An 18,359-nucleotide genomic window follows, 5' to 3' on the forward strand; every position below is an offset into this window, starting at 1 on the left:
TTAAACCTAATATCACACCACATCAGGTTTCTCCCAGTTGCAAGAGACCAATCCCAGATCAATCACTCATCCCAGATCAATTGGTACTCCAAAGACAACACTAGCAGCCAATTCTGTACTAAACTAGCTATAGGTTTATTAGCTAAGAAAAAAGAATGAGAGTTATTGAGAGGTTAAAGTGGGTAAAATCTGATAGCAGGTAAATTACTGTTTGTAACTCCAAATGGTGGCCCTGTTGTAATAAACACCAATTTCCCAAAAGTCTTTTCTAGGGTTACCCAGAATAACTCTGGGGATCTCCATCTTCTCATTCAGTTATTCTGCCCTGTTAGAATCCAAACAGTCTAGAGACAAAGGATCTTTCTTTGAATCCATATTTATATCTTCTTCTCACAGAAGACAAGCTGACAGTTTCTCTAACCACGTGGGCTTTTCCTTTGATGACGATGCATGAGGAATGCACTTAGACTTTTGACCTCCAACCATATACATAATGGCCACTGGCTTTGAAACTAGCATTTTCTGTTAAAGTCCTTAATCCTTCATTAGCATTTCACAAAGTTTCTTTGGCGGGTAATTTAGTTGCAAAGGTATTCACCATATAAATGTTTGCTATTACATTATTACAGGAATAGATAAGTAAAGCCCATTCATTTTATGAAGTTTAAACACCCAAAACATTTATACATTTACAATCGCTTTGATTTAATATACAAGTGAATGGACCTGAATACACTCTACCATGACCTGGTCAGCTAGTGTCACAGCTACATTCACAACATTTCATTTATTTAAACTTATCTTCTGTGCCTATTTCATATTCTAGGCACATCATACCCACTGGACTTTAATAAAACACATTAGGAGATTCCTAGAGCAAGGGTTTCAAGAACAATGTGATGACTACAGTTTGTACATTTGTTATTCTAGTTACTTGCATAAATTATCATCCAAAACAAGACTGCAAATTCTCCCTTTGAATAATGTAGCCAAATTGGAGCCATAGGTAATACAGTGGTGGTGGGTGTGCTGTGGAAGAAGCAGTAATGCATGCTGTTTCTCCCAAATCAGAATGACAGGGCAAGTTGTTTAAGCCAATACCATTCTAATCTATGAGATCAGTTACATCAGTAGTTCCTTAGGCACTGACAGAGGGGGAACATTTACAGCACTGTATCGTCTCATTCAGAATTATCTCATTCTGATAGAGCATCCAGAGCTGCCTGTTTCTCTCTTCCCCCTGCTTAACCACCAGTGACATTGACAATTGCCTCTAGTGCATAGTTTGTCTGGCTGAAGAAGCAAATATGTCAATATATGCTGTAAACCCAAGATCTCTGCTCCAGGCACATGCAAAGAAGTTGCTGCTAAAATTCAGGTTAAACATTAGGGTCAGGATTCTCAACGGGCGTAAATCAGCATGGCTCCACTGAAGCCAATACAGCTATGCCAGTTCACATGATCTGGAGCTAGGCGCTTATGAAGTTGGCAGCCTGCCTCAAACTAGTTGATCTTAATTTTTTGCCCCTGCTGTCTTTTCCAAATAGATTTCTACTAGAACTGTCTCAACAGGCTAGTTCTGGCTCAGGGTTACCTCTGTTATAGACACTGACATTTCCTTATGATTTGTATTATTCCAGTCATGAGCCCAGTCATCTACAACATAGCAGGAATAAAAATCACTCTGTTTATCAGTTAATATAGCCTAAGCTCATGTCATTCTGTCACAACAAAAGAAATAGTCTGAGGGTTTTTTTTCATTCATTCAGTCATTCCACTGTACTACACACTTTTCATCAGACCCAACTGATATTTTTAATAACTATTGACTTAACTATGAGCCAGAGCTACTACAAAATTTTGCAATTTTGACTCAACTTGCCTCATAGCCATAAAATTCTAGGTCAGATATTTGTGGCCCAAATTCATTCCCCAGAAATGACTACATACCCAATGGTTCTCAACTTGCGGCCAATAGGCCGCTTGTGGCCCAATCAGCACAGACCTGCGGCCCATGTGAGATCCTCAGAGCCATACAGGTATTATTGAATGCAGCCCACATACCATACTGTGGGCTGTATATGCGGCCCACAATGGTAAATAGGTTGAGAACCACTGATATAGCATATACCAAGTATGGTCTCTTCAGGATTCAGCACCATGGCCCAAGATATAAAGGAGAGAGCAAGAGAGAGATACAAGGAGGGTCATGGGGATGGTTGGCAGTCACTGTTGGAGACTTTCTCTGTGTCTATTGCATCATTTTTCTGACTCCTCCCCTCAGACCAGAAAGTGTCACATATGTCACATATTCGGTATTAGCCCATAGAAGCATCCGGTTGGCATATAGCTTAAGCTTGATTTGTTTGACCGCTGTCAATCCGCCTGATTTTTGCTCACTAACATTTTATTATGGATAAACTGAATTGTTGACAGCACATCAGATTGATCTTTACTTTTTGTTATTATTTTGGAAGGGAATGGGATTGCACATAGTTGTCCAGAAAGAGTTAGTGAATGTGCTGTCCATGTCTATCTGCAACAATCACTCTCCTTTGTAGATGACTTTGTAGCAATTCCCTAGACTGTCATTTCCTCATGCGTTCCCTTATCCGAGTCAACTCTTTAAAAAGTTGGCTCCAGTCACATAATTGGTGACACCAACAGCACAGGAATAAAACACAAGGAGGCAGAGAGAGGTAATCTTTACCTGTTTGGTTTGAATATTGAACATGAAAAGTCCGGAAGGTACACCAGTATTACAGCAGAGTAGAAACTGCTTTACAGTCTGACACTGGGCAGCCGAAAGCCTGATGTGACAAATGATGTCACTGTGCAGCATGATAGAAAGCTCACCGAGCCAAGAAAAATCAGCCAAAAATACGTTGGTGGTGGTTTTCCTTTTTATATCTTTTACACTTTTTTCCTTCTGTTTGTTTCCTAGTTAGGCAGCACCTCCAATATACCAAGCTGCTGCAACATTCATTTTATCCTGCATTCCCTCTTACAGCAGATGCACACCTCTTAAAATATCAGTGTAATTAGTTACATCTTCATAGAATAGTTTCGTACCAATGGAAGATGCTAGAGTGACAGTCTGAGAGACTGAGGTCTTCTTTCTTTGGAGTAGTTGCAACACGGCAAGCAACAATGCAAATGTTTCCTCACCACTTCATCAATTCACCTCCGCTCAGCCACCTCTGAGGGTGACAGCCCATTCTGGCCTTCAGCCCATTCAGTTCTTGGCCTCTGGGACTGGTAACAAAGGTGATAAATGTAATGATAGTCTCTGTGAGGTAATGGCACCTTTCATTAGCCAAGGGACTGTGGTCACCTGCTCATTTCTTGAAGGCCACTGAAATCACCAAAACAAGTTTTGTTACATTGTCTGCATCAGTCAGTGGCAAAAGGAAAAGGGTGCTTTCTTTCCGGTGATATGGGATATCTTTAAATGTGTGTTTGTTAATATTTTGGAGGAGACAAGTGCCTTTGCATTTGCAAATGAGGTTTCTCTAACCTTTCTGACCTGGGGTCATATGCCCCAAGCAGGAATTCAAGATTACTGGCTGGGAAGATCCAAGTAGCCTGGCTTTCCACTCCTCCTTTACCATTCTCCTTCCTGTGTCTTCCCTGAACTCATGGCCCACTCCTGTAGGCAGGGGGAGGTACTCCCAATATGATGCCCAGCTCTTTCTCAAGATCAAGAATCTTATCTAAGCAATCTTCTGTCCCCTTTTGGCTAAAAACTAGTGGTGCCACTGCTGAAGTGAATCATTTAGGCACACGCCAGTCTCATTTATACTTGTGCAAATTCTGATTAATTCTGTTGGAATAAATTGAGTTCCTCTAGGCTTGCACTGGAGTAAAGAGGACAGACTCTGGCCCACAGTGTTACACTAGCTTCACAAAAGGAGGGTTTTTGTATGATTATGTATAGAGTGATGTCCAGAAACTCTGGATCTCTGTTTTCAGGAAGTGTTGAATGAGGAAGGACACTATGTAAATGGAGGAAGGAATAGTGCCTGAATGTTACAGTGTCTTGGTTCTTTATCTCTTTTTATGTTCAAACACTGAACGGTCTCTAGAATCATAAAAGATTAAGTTACTGATATAGCTAGTTAGCTGCTTTCTGTAAAGAGTAGATTAATAATCTCTCTCTCTCTCTCCCAGTGTTTATGTTGTTACATTGTCAGTGACAACAATAAACCGATACAGAAAAATCCAACAAATAATCTATACCAATGCCCCACCCAGTACTAATGAGAATCCAGTTCTTCTGGGCCTTTGCATTATGCCATAGGGTAACACAGATACTTCAGAGTGGTGCTGCAGATTACCCTACTTTCTGAAAAAAGCCAGACAGCGATTAGGGCACAAACAAAACAGAGCTATAGTATTAACATGGTTAGCATTTCCAGTAAAAGCTGACACAGTTCTCTTCTCTTCTTTCAGAGGCAGGTGGGCCGTCCTCCTTATCATGGGAAAGTCCAAACCGAGATGTATGTCTTGCCCTGCAACAAGTAAACTTCTGATTTTCTTCCTTAAAATATCAAAGTTATCTTTGCGGGGTAGGCATGATAAATCTCCAAATTTCCTGTGCAGTTCACACCCACTGTATGCTTAACCCATGAACTATTCCTTATGTATAGTTTACTATGTAAAACTTACCACCAAATACTCATGTGACTCTCTCTCTCTCTCTCTGTGTGTGTAAAATATAATAGAATACTTCAGTTAGATAGCTGTCTGAACAATTAAGTACCTCCATTGTGATTCTGAGTAATACTCCACAAGGATCTACTGATACAGTGCTTTCCTAAATTGTGAACCTCCATGCTGCAATGCTATTACTGGAAATTTGCTCTCAAGTAATTCCCTATAAATCTTTTGGGATATATATACAAAAAAAGGATTGGTAAAGAAAAAAAAATATTCTTAGATGCTGCATCCCTTTCTCCCCATTTCTTCCTTTGTTTTCCAATAATGCCAAAAAAAAATCAGTCCTTTATTGTCCTCCGCAGCTCAAATCCACAGGCACCACAGGAACAAGGCTCCTAAATCAAGATCTCATCACTGTCTCCAAATCAGATGATAGTGCCATTGAATCCATCTTTTTTTTTTTTTTTTTTTTTTTGCAGAATAACTTCCTTATCAGAGTTCAGGTGATCACGGGGCAGATCCACCAGCATATCAGCTTTGCAGGCTCACAGAGCTTACCCCCGACCTTGCCACCCAAGGCTGCAGCCATCTTGGTAGTGAGATCTCTCTTTGCCTCTCAGTATGTTTGTAGAGCTCTACCAATGTATTGTAATCACACCTTCCTTCCTTCCTGTCTCCAGCACTTGTAACCACATGAGCTGTTGTGACACTGACAGACCAGCCAACCTGTGCATGATCCACAACAACTTAACGGGAGGCATTACAATTGTAATCAAGACACTGTGAATTTTGGAGAGATGTACTAGACTAGCAATCATCAACTAATTCATTTGAAGTAATAGAAATCAAGGATAGTTGCTAAGTGTATTTGTCTGCATTTACCTATATCTTGTTAGAACTTTAACAATGTAACCAGATTAGCTTGTAGATGCAAATTCCCTTTCATGTCTTAATTGCCATAAGTGTATGCGACTGTGTCCAGTTAACCTTAAGATCAAAAATGTAAGATATTGCAGGAAACTAATAATAATAGCTACATTGTCTTCAGCTTAACTATCTGTGTTATAATGGGTGAATGAATGTAACTAGTTTATCTGTATGTATGTATGTATAATGGGTGAATGAATGTAACTAGTTTACCTAATAGTTTACCTAATAGGAAATACAAAATTAGCTCCAAAGCAACGTTCCACAGGCAATCTGCATTGCCTGTTCTTCCTCAGGGAAGGCCCTGCTGTGACAATTTCTGTGAGGAGGCTTGTCTGACTACTAGAAGAGCTATAAAAGAGAAGCCTCGCACCTGATCCTCCCATCTCTAGTTTGCTTAAACTTTGAACAGGGAAAGTATAAGTCATAAGATGGAGATCTTGCAAATAAATATTTGGAATACCTGGAAAATGCATGGAAGAACTGAAATAATCTCTACACCTGGACTGCCATTTGGACTATAACCTTTTTAATTGTTTCCGGAAAGATGTTTACAAATCAGCATCCTCACCATCTCTGCTATGAAACTGACCAAAGGACTTTACACACCTGTATATTGATCTTTTAACCATGTGTAACTTTCTTCTTTCTCAAAAAGAAAAGGAGTACTTGTGGCACCTTAGAGACTAACAAATTTATTTGAGCATAAGCTTTCGTGAGCTGCAGCTCACTTCATTGGCTCCTTTTCTTTTTGTGAATACAAACTAACACGGCTGCTACTCTGAAACCTCTCTTCTTTCTGTCTTTCTCCTTTTATTATTAAACCTTTAGTTACTAAAGGATTGGCATCCTTGTGATTACTGGGTAAGATCTGAGACTCACAGTGACCTGGGGATAAGTATCTGGCCCTTTGGGATCATTGAACCTCACATATGGTGAATCAGGTCTTCAGTAGCTCCTCGCTATATTTGACTTGGCTGTCTAGATGGGGGCCAACGGCTGGAATGCCTAACAGGGGACTCGGTTTTGGCTTCTCATTAACCAGTGTGGTAGTACAGAAGCTCTTTGTTACTGGCTTGGTGAATCTAATGATAGAATAAACCAGCAGTTTTGGGGATTGTGTGCCCTATTTCTTGCAGTCTGCCCTAAGTGTGTCATTCTCAGTGCAGCCCATCCAGGCACCTGGTCACAACTCTGAAATAGTGTAAAGCCAGTAGCAGTGAGATCAAAATTGGGCATTTGTCCTCTTTGTTTCCATGGTTACTAAAACATAGTCATAAATTCAATCCTAGTCTTCCAAATTGCCTTTCTGAATGCAAAATCATCAGCATTATTTACCCAACAGATTGCTCGTTATCACTTCCGCTAACTCCGGGGAAACAAACTATAACAGAAACAGGGAGGAATCTACATCATTAGCATCTAGGAAGAAATGATGTCTCTTTTTCCCAAAATGGGGGGAAATGCAATGACTTTATTTTCTCTAAATAACTCAGAACCAACCTGAGATCAGACATTTCTGAACTTTGGAAGAATGTGGATCTGAGTCCAAACATTGTCCCACTGGCCCATCTGTATAGTTTGTTCAAAATATGTCACCCTTATCACCTGCTCTCCATTGCTGCTGTCTCGCTGTTCTTCGGGGGCGTTGTGCCTTCTAGGACTTCCTCCTTTCTCTGTAGGCTTCTGCTGCATGCCCCATGTCCGAGCATCTCTCTAATGTGAGATCACCTTCCCGGACCAATTCTCCTGCAGGTGGTGAGCCCAAGTGCTGCAGACTAACCTGTTCTGAATGAAGGAGTCTGTTAAAGTCCCGCAAATTATACAAAAACAAAAGCAATGAGGAGTACTAGTGTTACCTTAGAGACAATTTGTCAGTCTTCATGGTGCCACTAGTACTCCTTTTTGTTTTTGCTGATACAGACTAACATGGCTTCCACTCTGAAAAAATGTCTATCTCCTGCTCTTCAGACTGTTCTCTAGTGAAACACCTATGCCACCTCCATGGTTTCGTTCTGCATTGGAGACCAATAGATTACCAGGGCTCCTAGGACTGTGACACCCCAATGGCCCCCTCCCTCAGGGAGTCTCCGGGGAAGGCAGATGAGCATTGTATGTGGCTAACATTGTTGCAAGCATTGCAAAGCATTTGGGGAGGGTTAAAGGTGTGTGAGTGGAGAGTGGAAGTTTCTTTTGCAGAATACAAGAGGCCGGGGGGGCGGGAGCAGAGAGAGAAAGAAGAAGAGTAGAAAATGGGTTAACTCAACACTTCAGCTAGCTCCATGTGAAGATAAGATGCTGACCCCGGCCCAAGGTCATGGGCTCAACAAGAAATCAGCAGCTGCCCAGCTGTGAGAAGAGGAGAACTAAGTTAAGCAGAGCTGCAGAAATAGCAGCAAAAACAGTAAAAACAAATAAGACAGCAACAGCGAAGGCCAATAGAAGGGAAAACAAAGTCTCCAGAGCCAGGATGTTTTGGGAAACCGAGGAGGCCACTGCAAGCTGGTTTGGACTGGCACAAAGAGCACCAGAAGCAGAGGTCCCTGAGTGGAATACCACCCCCCACCCCCCAGGACTTAAAACCCTCCTGAGAGCTGAAGCAACCTGGAGATTTGCAGCGGACCTTGGACGACCTGGGTCCAGGACAAGAACTCCCATCCACCCACCCTTCTCCTTACATTACACCCAGGCCTGGCCAGCTTCTGGTAGTACGTGTGTGAGTATGAAAGTGGGTTAGGGCTTGGGGCACTAACACTTCCTTCCTTCCTCTGAGTGACGTGGGGAGCACCCATCACTCTCCGCTGTTGTTTTATTATTTTATTAATAAAGCTTTAAAACTTAGACACTTGGTGTGCCTCGTCATCTCCTCCCCCAAAAAAATCCTGTGGCCCCAGCCTGATCAACAGTGGCCTCAGGCAGACTGGTAACAAAAATCTGTCACAGTTTTGGTGGAGAATTGTGGAGGGGGGATCCCTGCGGAGGACACCAACTGTTTTGCCCTTTGTATTTCATGTTTGCTTTGTCCGGCACTGTTGATTTTACATGTTAAAAATTTTATAATTAAAGGTGTGCCCACTCTCAGCCGTAGTAGGTCTGAGAACTGGAGAGAGGTTTAGCATTCCTCTCTCCACCCCGGTTGGCAGGGATAGGGTGCAGGTGGGTATACTCCTGGTTGTAGAAGTCCGGGTAATAGGAGGGGGGGAATCAGGGTGTCTCGCTCCATACATATAATCTTTGGTGCATACACTCCCAGTCGTAGTAGGACTGGGCATAAAAGAAAAACAAAAGGTGTCTCGTTCTGCCTGGGAAGGGTTTAGGTGTATGAACCCTTGGTAATATTGAACCAAGTAATACGGAGGGAGGCTTAGCATCTCTCCCTCCGGCCTAGGAAGGGTAAGCATTGTTAGCCCCAGTGCAGATGTAAGCAACATAAAATCTCAAGTAATTAAAAAATCTTAAAAGTTATACTAACAAATTGTAACAACATGATCAGGAAACAGAAGGGTATAGCTGCATACTTGGGAGTCCCGCAGTCGTGAGCAATTGCATCAACGATGGGTTCAAGGCCAGACGTACAGGCATTAGGGAGCACAGACACGGTAGTCCAGCTGCCCGGTCAGCTGGCATCATAGGAGGCAGGTGAACCTGATGCCCGAGCCATGGGGGAGGCAGCAAAGAGGGATGGGACCCTGCTGCCTCTTTCAAAGGGAGAGGACTCTCACTAAGGTGGGATACAATCCCTGGGTTCCATGACGGAGCTTCAAAGCAGTGTGCATTCTTGGCAGGATTTGTTAAACCTGTATGCCGAGTATGAAAAGCAGAAAGGGCAAAAACCTAGGGGCATCTGTGGAATTAATTTGAACTGCAGCAGCCATGTGGTATCAAATGTTGTTGGGACAGAAAGAGGAGTTGGGAAGAAGGGAAAAGGTGTGTACCCGATGGCTGGGGGGGAAATTAAGCAACTAAAAGCACAAATCACTAACCAGGCGGCAACCCAGGCCTATGCCCAGGACAAGTTGCAAGCCTTAAAACAGGACTTCCAGGTGAAAAAGGCTGCAAAGAAACCAACAAAGAAAAAGGTGGAATGAAAATCTGTCACAGGACCGCGGTGAAGCTTGAGCAGGGATGAATTTCAGAGTGGTGAAGACCTCTCTACTTTGTTCCCCAATAAGGCAAAGTATCAGTCTTACTTTCTTGCTATTGTCATCCTTGAACTCCTGCTTCCACCACTGGGCTGGGTTTGTGCCTGCAAAATTCAGGGCTCTGAGGGGCTTCAGACCAATTCCATGGTGCCCATTGCCAGCTCCCACACTGCAGAGATCTCACAGCTGAAACAACATGGCACCATGTTTCATTAGCAAAGAGAGAAGCCAAATGTGGGTTAAGTTGAATAAGTGGAACATTGTTAAACTCTGTGCACCTGTGCACTGCTCTGGCAATATGGCTGAGTTGCTTCCATACTAATGGCCCACATTCCCTGTTCCACTGGTGTCCTCTCAATAACAGCCCTTCTAGGGAATCTTACTCCAGTTCGGTAGATCATGATTCATGTAGGTTGCAAAAAGTATATTTTACTGACTGGAAAATTTGAATTATCATGTTGATGCTGTTTGGAGTAATAAAACAAGTGTGTGAATAAAACACCTGATTCAACACCCCCTGAAATCTCTGTTAGTCTTTTGTGATAGACCTTTTGTGATGGGACTACAACTCCCATCAACCCCCATCCCCTCTACACTTCCCTTTCCCCTGGCCGGGTAAAAGGGAAAGATCGGGAAAGTAGCCAGGGTCTGGGGGGAAGTGATAGCCTCATGGCAAGCCCCAAGTTGCAGAGAAGCCTAGGATTGCCATCTGTCCAGATTTTCCAAGGATTGTCCCTCTTTTCAGGTAACTGTCCTTGGAAATCTTTGAGGTTGCTTAATATACACTGCCAGCTGTCCAGTTTTATGGGCTCAGCAGCATCCTGGATGTCCCATTTTTTCATACATCAGAGATGGCAGCCCTAGAAAAGCCAGATGCAGAGAAGAATCCCCAGGAACTGTATGCCCAGCCACGTGTGGAACGGGCTGTGACTGCTGGCCATTACAGCTGGGTGCAGGCCTGTGCGGGACTTATGGGGGAGAAGCAGCAGCTGGGCAGGGAGCCAGTGCAGAGGAGCCCCAGTGAGAGACGCCAGCTGAGCATGGCCTGGAAATCCGCAAGCTCCTATTTGCTTGAAGCCAGTCTGTATTGGAGAGGGCACCAGGCACTAGGCCCACTTTTGATCAGACTGCCCACAGGGGCCAAACTTTAAGCTGTAACTGTTTAACCCTCTGTACCTGTACTGCCATACACAAAGGCTATATAAGGTAGGGGAGTGACATCATTGTGGTTCTCCTCTGCCTCCGCACCAGGGAAAAACACCTGCAAACAAGAACTGGATGGGGGGGGGGCGGGAGCTGAGCTCAGCCTGGAAGGGTGTCCAGTCTGTGAGTGGAAATACCTAAAGTTTAAAGCTGCAGGCCAATGCTGTTGGCTTTCAAGACTCCCTGTAATCTGCCTGTGACAATATTTAGGGCTACTATTTGTAGCCAATTTCTTTAGTGAATCAAGCTTAGTTTGCATGTTTTGTTTTATTTGCTTAGTAATCTGCTTTGTTCTGTTTGCTATCCCTTTAACCACTTAAAATCTGCCTTTTATAGTTAATAAAATTTGTTTTGTTTATTATTAAACCAAGTTTGTGCAATTTCTAACTGGAGGAGGGGGCAAGAATATGTGCATATCTCTCTTCACATTGAGGAAGAGGGTGAATTTTTATGAGCTTGCGCTGAGCAGATTTTTCTATACAACACAAGACAATATACCTTTGGGTTTATCTCCCAAAAGGGGTGTGCACGTGAGTGCTGGATGAGTCCTCTCACACAGAGCTGACTTCAGTGTGTGTCTGCAGCGGGATGTGGCCCTACCTGTGTGTGTGTGTGCTGCAAGAGGCTGGAGAGCCTAATTCAGCAAAACAGGGAAAGGGAACCCTGGCTGGTGGAGCAGTAGAAGCTCAGTGAAACCCCAGTACATCAGGTGGCATCCCAGATGGGGGGGTCCAACCCATCACACAATGTACTCAACATAATATATATAATATATTATAATAATTATAATATATATTATAATAATTATAATATAATATATATGTATTGACAGATTGACAGAGCGAGACAGGTACCCAGAAATCACCTACTACAGGACAGACCCAACAAGGAAAATAACAGAACACCACTGGCCATCACGTATAGCCCCCAGCTAAAACTTCTCCAGCACATTATCAATGATCTACAACCTATCCTGGAAAATGATCCTTCACTCTCACAGACCTTGGGAGGCAGGCCAGTCCTCACTTACAGACAGCCCCCCAATCTGAAGCGAATACTCACCAGCCACTACACACCACACCACAGAAACACTAACCCAGGAACCAATCCCTATAGAAAACCTCGTTGCCTACTCTGTCCCCATATCTACTCTAGCAACACCATCAGAGGACCCAACCACATCAGCCACACTATCAGAGGCTCATTCACCTGCATGTCTACCAATATATGCCATCATGTGCCAGCAATGCCCCTCTGCCATGTACATTGGCCAAACCGGACAGTATCTATGTAAAAGAATAAATGGACACAAATTGAACATCAGGAATGGTAACATACAAAAGCCAGTAGGAGAACACTTCAATCTTCCTGGACATTCTATAACAGATTTAAAAGTAGCTATACTTGAACAAAAAACCAGACTTCAAAGAGAAACAGCAGAACTAAAATTCATTTGCAAATTTAACACCATTAATTTGGGGCTGAATAAGGACTGGGAGTGGCTGGCTCATTATAAAAGCAGCTTTGCCTCTCCTGGAATTGACACCTCCTCATGTATTATTGGGAGTGGACTACATCCACTCTGATCGAATTGGCCCTGTCAACACTGGTTCTCCACTTGTGAGGTAACTCCCTTCTCTTCGTGTGTCAGTATAATAATGCCTGCATCTGTATTTTCACTCCATGCATTTGAAGAAGTGGGGTTTTTACCCACAAAAGCTTATGCCCAAATAAATCTGTTAGTTTTTAAAGTGCTACTGGACTCCTTGTTGTTTTTCAGCATAATATAGGAAATGATTTGGCCTTGGCAGAAAGATGCACAAAGTGACCTGGGTCTTTTATTTCTCTAATTTCTATAATACTATAAAATCCATGTCTGGGAAAGTTTAACAACCCAGGATAAGTATCACAGCTTCCCATGTTCTTGCATTTTCCTCATTAAAGTTTTCAGCAAGACAGATGTTCCAACTGAAGATACTATAGCAGTTAGCAAAAGTGGGAATCAGAGCCAGGTCATTTCTAAAGCATAAAAATAGAAGAATAACTTTTTTCATCAAAAATAGAAGAATAACTTTTTTCATCTTTGCCATGTTTCACATAAAAATATATGACAGATGCACAATACTGTTCTTTAAAACTTCTTTCCTGTATGCTTTGTAACATATGGTGAAATTTCCCTTCTAATCCTACAATCTCCCTGCATCTTTGAGTTTCTGTATTGATTAGTCCAATTTGTAAAAGATTGTGTTCTGCTGGACTGAGTGAATGAGCACACCCCTTGGCAAATTTCAAATTTAATATAATCTTCCCGAATGTTTACAAAGCAAATCTAACTTCATGAAAATAGTTTAAGTCTTTGGGTTCACAAACTACCCAGATTTGTATCCTGTCCTTCTCGTACCATACCCAGCTCTTCTATAGCTCTTACAGCCTCAAGACAAACCTTTCTCTAACCTGCACTTGTGGATAGGATCATGCTATTGACAGCCTCACCCACACCCATTTGGTTATACCAAAGAACCCTTTTTAAAATCCCAGAGCCACCACTCAGATATTAATTTACCCAACCCTACTGAGTGCAGAAGTCAAAGGGAGTTGCAGGTGATAATCACTTCTGAAAATCAGGCCACTTATTTGGATTTAGGTACCTAACTTAGGCATTCAGGTTTAAAAATTTTGGCCTTAATATTGAATGTTATCAATGTGCGATGAAGTTTATAAGTACAGCAAACACTACAGTAGAAACTTTTGTTTTTTATTAGTGAATCTTAAAGCTCCAACCAAGTCAAACCACTAATACAACAACCTACAGTGCCATACAGTTTCTAATGCAATATATTCACTGCAGGTCACTGCAGACAACTGATCACTTGTCTCATCATTCTTACACCATGAAGTATTTCATGTACTCCAACCATCACACGCTTCTTTGCTGGATAGTAATACAAATGATCTGTGATCATGCAACAATCTGTCCTGGTGAATGGCTGTCACTATTTGAATCCCCAAATCCCAGTCTCAGAAAGAAAAAAAAAAAGGCATCCTAATTCCTACATTTTGTGCATTGAACAGTAGCTGCCATAGAAAAGGGTGACAATGTATTCTAATTATCTGCACTTCTTTAGTTGTTTCGGCTGAGAGGTGTATGGCTACAAATTACTAATTAATTTTGGAATACACTGGTTATATTTATCTTCCCTTAAATGTCAACATCATCTGCATTTTGGCTGCCCAGGTAAATGGAATTCTCTGCTTTTTCTCCTTATAAATGTCAACTTGTCTTCTATTAATCCAGCCTTTGTCATCTGTGATTTGGCAGCAGAGACACATAAACTACGGCTGCTGGATCTCTCCAACCTGCCCCCCAGCCTCAGCTATTCTCTGCATCTGTGAAGGTCGCTGGAAACTGTAATAATATTAGCAAAGTCAAAATTGGCAAATTTCTAAGCTGAATGCATATTAAACTGCCTGACCTTATCTCCCTTTCCTCACCAGTAAGACAAGTCTCTATTTAGTGATACCAAATGTGCCAATAGCTGTTTTTAGAGCCCATGAATTCTATGTAGATGGAAAGGGATATACATTTTGGCCCCAGTCCTGCAAACTCTCAGGTAGGCTTAACTTTAATGAATAGCCACATTGAAACACATGAGATTATTCACAGGCACAAGTGTTTACAAGGTCAGGACCTAACACTGCAATCTGATTAGTATTAGTTACACATGACAATTATTTTCTCTGTTTAGCAACTATATACATTTTAAATTGATCATACTATTTTTTTTTTGGTCTTTCCTTTAGGACTAACTCCAGCTCACTTTACTCACCCGACTTTGGTGAGACTAAACAGGGTGACTATGATTTGGCCTCCATTGATATTTGTTTAAATAACTCTCTGCCCCTCCAGCATGGAGCCTGGAATTTAAGGGTCTGTCAGACTGCAGTTGGACACTTGGGGCTGGCCCATGTCAGCTGACTCAGACTGGCAGGGCTTGCTCTACAGGGCTATAAGACTGCAGCATAGACATTCAGGCTCAGGCATCAGAACTCCTATGGTTCTGTGGGCAGGAAGAGGGAAGGACACACAGGAGTTTGCACCCAGTATGGTATACAGCATAGCTCCACATCATTTCCCTGTGCACTGTTACACCAGGAGTGGGTCAGGGCCTGAGTATATCAGGTGAGCGGACAGGCTTGGGAAAGGACCAGTGGACCTGCCATTATATGGATCCAATGGCCATTGCCCATTCCAGGGGCCATTGCCATCTCAGTGCTGTTTTGTGGTTGTTCTGTAGCTTCAGAAGGATTCCTTCCCTTTCCCCTACAGCGAACCCTGGCACACAACTCACCTGCTGTTCCCTCCACGGGTTGGCCTATATGGCTGATCACTCGGGAACACCTATTAAAATATGAGTTCCATAACCAAGTAGAATGAATACCCCAACTGAAGACAGGTAAACAATCTCAAAATCTCCTGTGCAATGACCTTTAATAGGAGAGACCAGATGGATATTGCCAGGGAATTTGGGACTTCTTTATATTTTCAGTGGAGACCACTGCTCAATCTACTACATGAAAGTGAGTTACCATTTCACAGAGTTCCAGCTAAGAATGCCCAACAAGGACAGCAGGAGCTGGAAATAGGTCTTAGATAAACTGTCCCTTGATTTTAGCTTCGTCCCTCCAGCTATGACAGCATGAATAGGTTGCCTTCTCAAAAATGGACATAGTCTCTTGCCTGCAGATAATCTGCAACAAAAGCAGCAAAGAATGTGCACATGCTTATTTGACACTTGTCCTGATCTGAACAGGAATGGAAAGAACACCATTGTAACTGATTGTTCCAGCCATATCCTGGTTGCATAAACAGCTGCTAGTAAATACATTTATCAAGGCAGCCATAATTCTTGAGACTATGCCACAATGGCTGTCTAGTGATACAATCAAAGGCTACCTGGATTAGAAGAAGCAACAGGAATTAAGGAAGAAATGAGATAGAGAAGAAAGGAGGAGAGGAGATGTGCAGAACCTCAAAGGTGAGTTGGCAACCTCTGATCTTAATGAAGGCCAGGGAAACAGGGGCGTGAAATATGAAGTATTGAATGCTAAAACATTTACCTGTTATATGGATTAGGAAGTTTGCAGGCTTTCCATTGATCTTAATGGAAAACTTACAGGTTTTTTTATAAGCAGCACACAATATATTCACCCACAGAATAGCAAATATTCATTTTACAAAGGCAGTAGCATGGAATTCCAATTTAATGATGTTCTCCAGGAACACCTGCAAACCTATATAAAATGAAGGGCTTAGCTAATCAGGCAATGCCAGGGAGCATCAGTCCTGGAGCTCAAAAAATTAGGGTCATACTGTATTGTAGCAGAGGATTTAAGGCACGATCATTTTCATTTTGAACAAAAAACAGTTATGGAAGCCTAATGGTTTTGGTGATTTCATTTTGCTTTTCTCTTTGGCAAGGTTTCTAACAGCACAGGGCCATGTAAACAGAAGAACATTTCATCTGTATTCAAACTTCTCATGCAAACTCTGTTTACAGTCAAATGAGGTAGCCTTTTGACAGTACTCTGTGCTCTAGCAACTTTTGTTCTTTTGTCATTTTCTGAAAGTTAATATTTCACTGTGATTTTCAATACTTTTGTCTTGTGTCATCTTGGATTTTTTAGTTCTGCTACTTCAGTAGTAACTTGTTCCAAATGGCAGCCATTTCATTGCAGATCTCAAAAGATACAAAAATAAAATAATTTCAAGAATGTTGACTGCATTATTAGAGAGAATTTCCAACATATACTTGCTAGACACATAATAAAATGGGGGTGGATGAATCAGTTTGAGAAAAACAGCATGAATAAAATACAGATGGATCAGAATCTTTACCCAATATTTAACCAAAGCATTCTGAAGGATCACAAAGTCAGAAAACCTAAGAAAAATGCACTGCTCGGTTTCATTTGTAAGTGGAAGTAGCAATACCAAAATCAGAGCTAAGCAGAAAATGTTGTGGTTTCCCATCCCCTCCCACCAGGAAAAATGTTGACTGGGGAGAGGGGTTGCAAAAAGAAATAAAAAATTGGAATATTTTGGCTGAAAACCAAAATTGTTTGATTCAGAAATTCTGCTATGGTGTCTCCTGGGGGTTACAGTTCAGGTGCCTCTTACTCCTCTTTTACTCTATGCAGGATTTCATGGCTGGACTATGTCTCTCCTCTTGCTGAGGTGAGGTGAGGTGAGGCTTTGCGGAAAACCCATGGTTGTGGGGAAAATTTTCATGAAAATCTGATTTTCCCATTAAAATACTGTGTTAATGGAAAATTTGCAACAAGTCCTAGCCAAAATACTGCAAAGAAGACTGGAAGCAAGAAATACCAAAAATCTTGTGACATCTTGTTCTCATGTTTTCCAGTTCAATTTTTTAGTCTTAAGAGGTTTGGATATTGAACAATAGGAAAATGCTCAGCATTGGTCTAACTTTCCTTTGATTGAAGTCAGTTTGACATCAGTAAGAAGCTAGTTTGGTCAATGTTTGAATACTTTTGGAAATCTTACTTTAAGGGGATAGAAACAAACCTTTGGAATTTATGATATCCATCCAGAATTGCTGGTCAGTTGGATTTTCCCAACACGCCATACAACAATAACAGATATATGAAACTGCCTGCAGCAAGCAGTTAGCATGCCAAATAAACTATAAATTAATTTAAAATTATGACAGAAGCCAGTTACTAAAATCAAATTCAAAGTTAAGTTTGTCATTCTGTCCTCCTTAATCCACTGCATAGAGTCAACATGTAATCTTAGGTCTTGTCTACACTACTGGATGGATCAGTGGGCAGCGATCGATCCAGCAGGGGTCGATTTATAGCATCTAGTATAGACGCGATAAATCAACCGCTGAGCGCTCTTCTGTCAACTCCGGTACTCCACCAGAATGAGAAGTGCAAGTGGAGTCGACGGGAGAGCGTCAGCTGTCGGCTTACCACAGTGAAGACACTGTGGTAAGTAGATTTAAGTCTGTCGACTTCAGCTACGCTATTCACGTAGCTGAAGTTGCGTATCTTAGCTCGACCCCACGCGATAGCGTAGACAAGACTTACACACTGTCTACACTACCGCTTAAGTTGCTGGATGTTACGTTACTCAGGGGTATGAAAAAAACGCTCCCTGAGCGGTGTAACTTACATTGACTTAACGCGGTGTCTACTTTCCTGCAAACATAGCTTCTGCCTCTCATTGAGGTGGATTAATTATGTTGACAGGCGAGCGTGATCCCGTCGACATTGCACTTTTTCACCAGATGTGCTAAATCAATGTCACTGCATCGATCACGGAGGCACCAATTTAGTGCGGTAGTGAAAACAAGCCCTTAGTCTGCATTCCTTGGATGCCCAAAGCTCCCTCTAACTTCCCTT

The sequence above is a fragment of the Lepidochelys kempii genome, chromosome 5 (assembly GCF_965140265.1).
Source record: "Lepidochelys kempii isolate rLepKem1 chromosome 5, rLepKem1.hap2, whole genome shotgun sequence".
NCBI classification, from domain to species: domain Eukaryota; kingdom Metazoa; phylum Chordata; order Testudines; family Cheloniidae; genus Lepidochelys; species Lepidochelys kempii.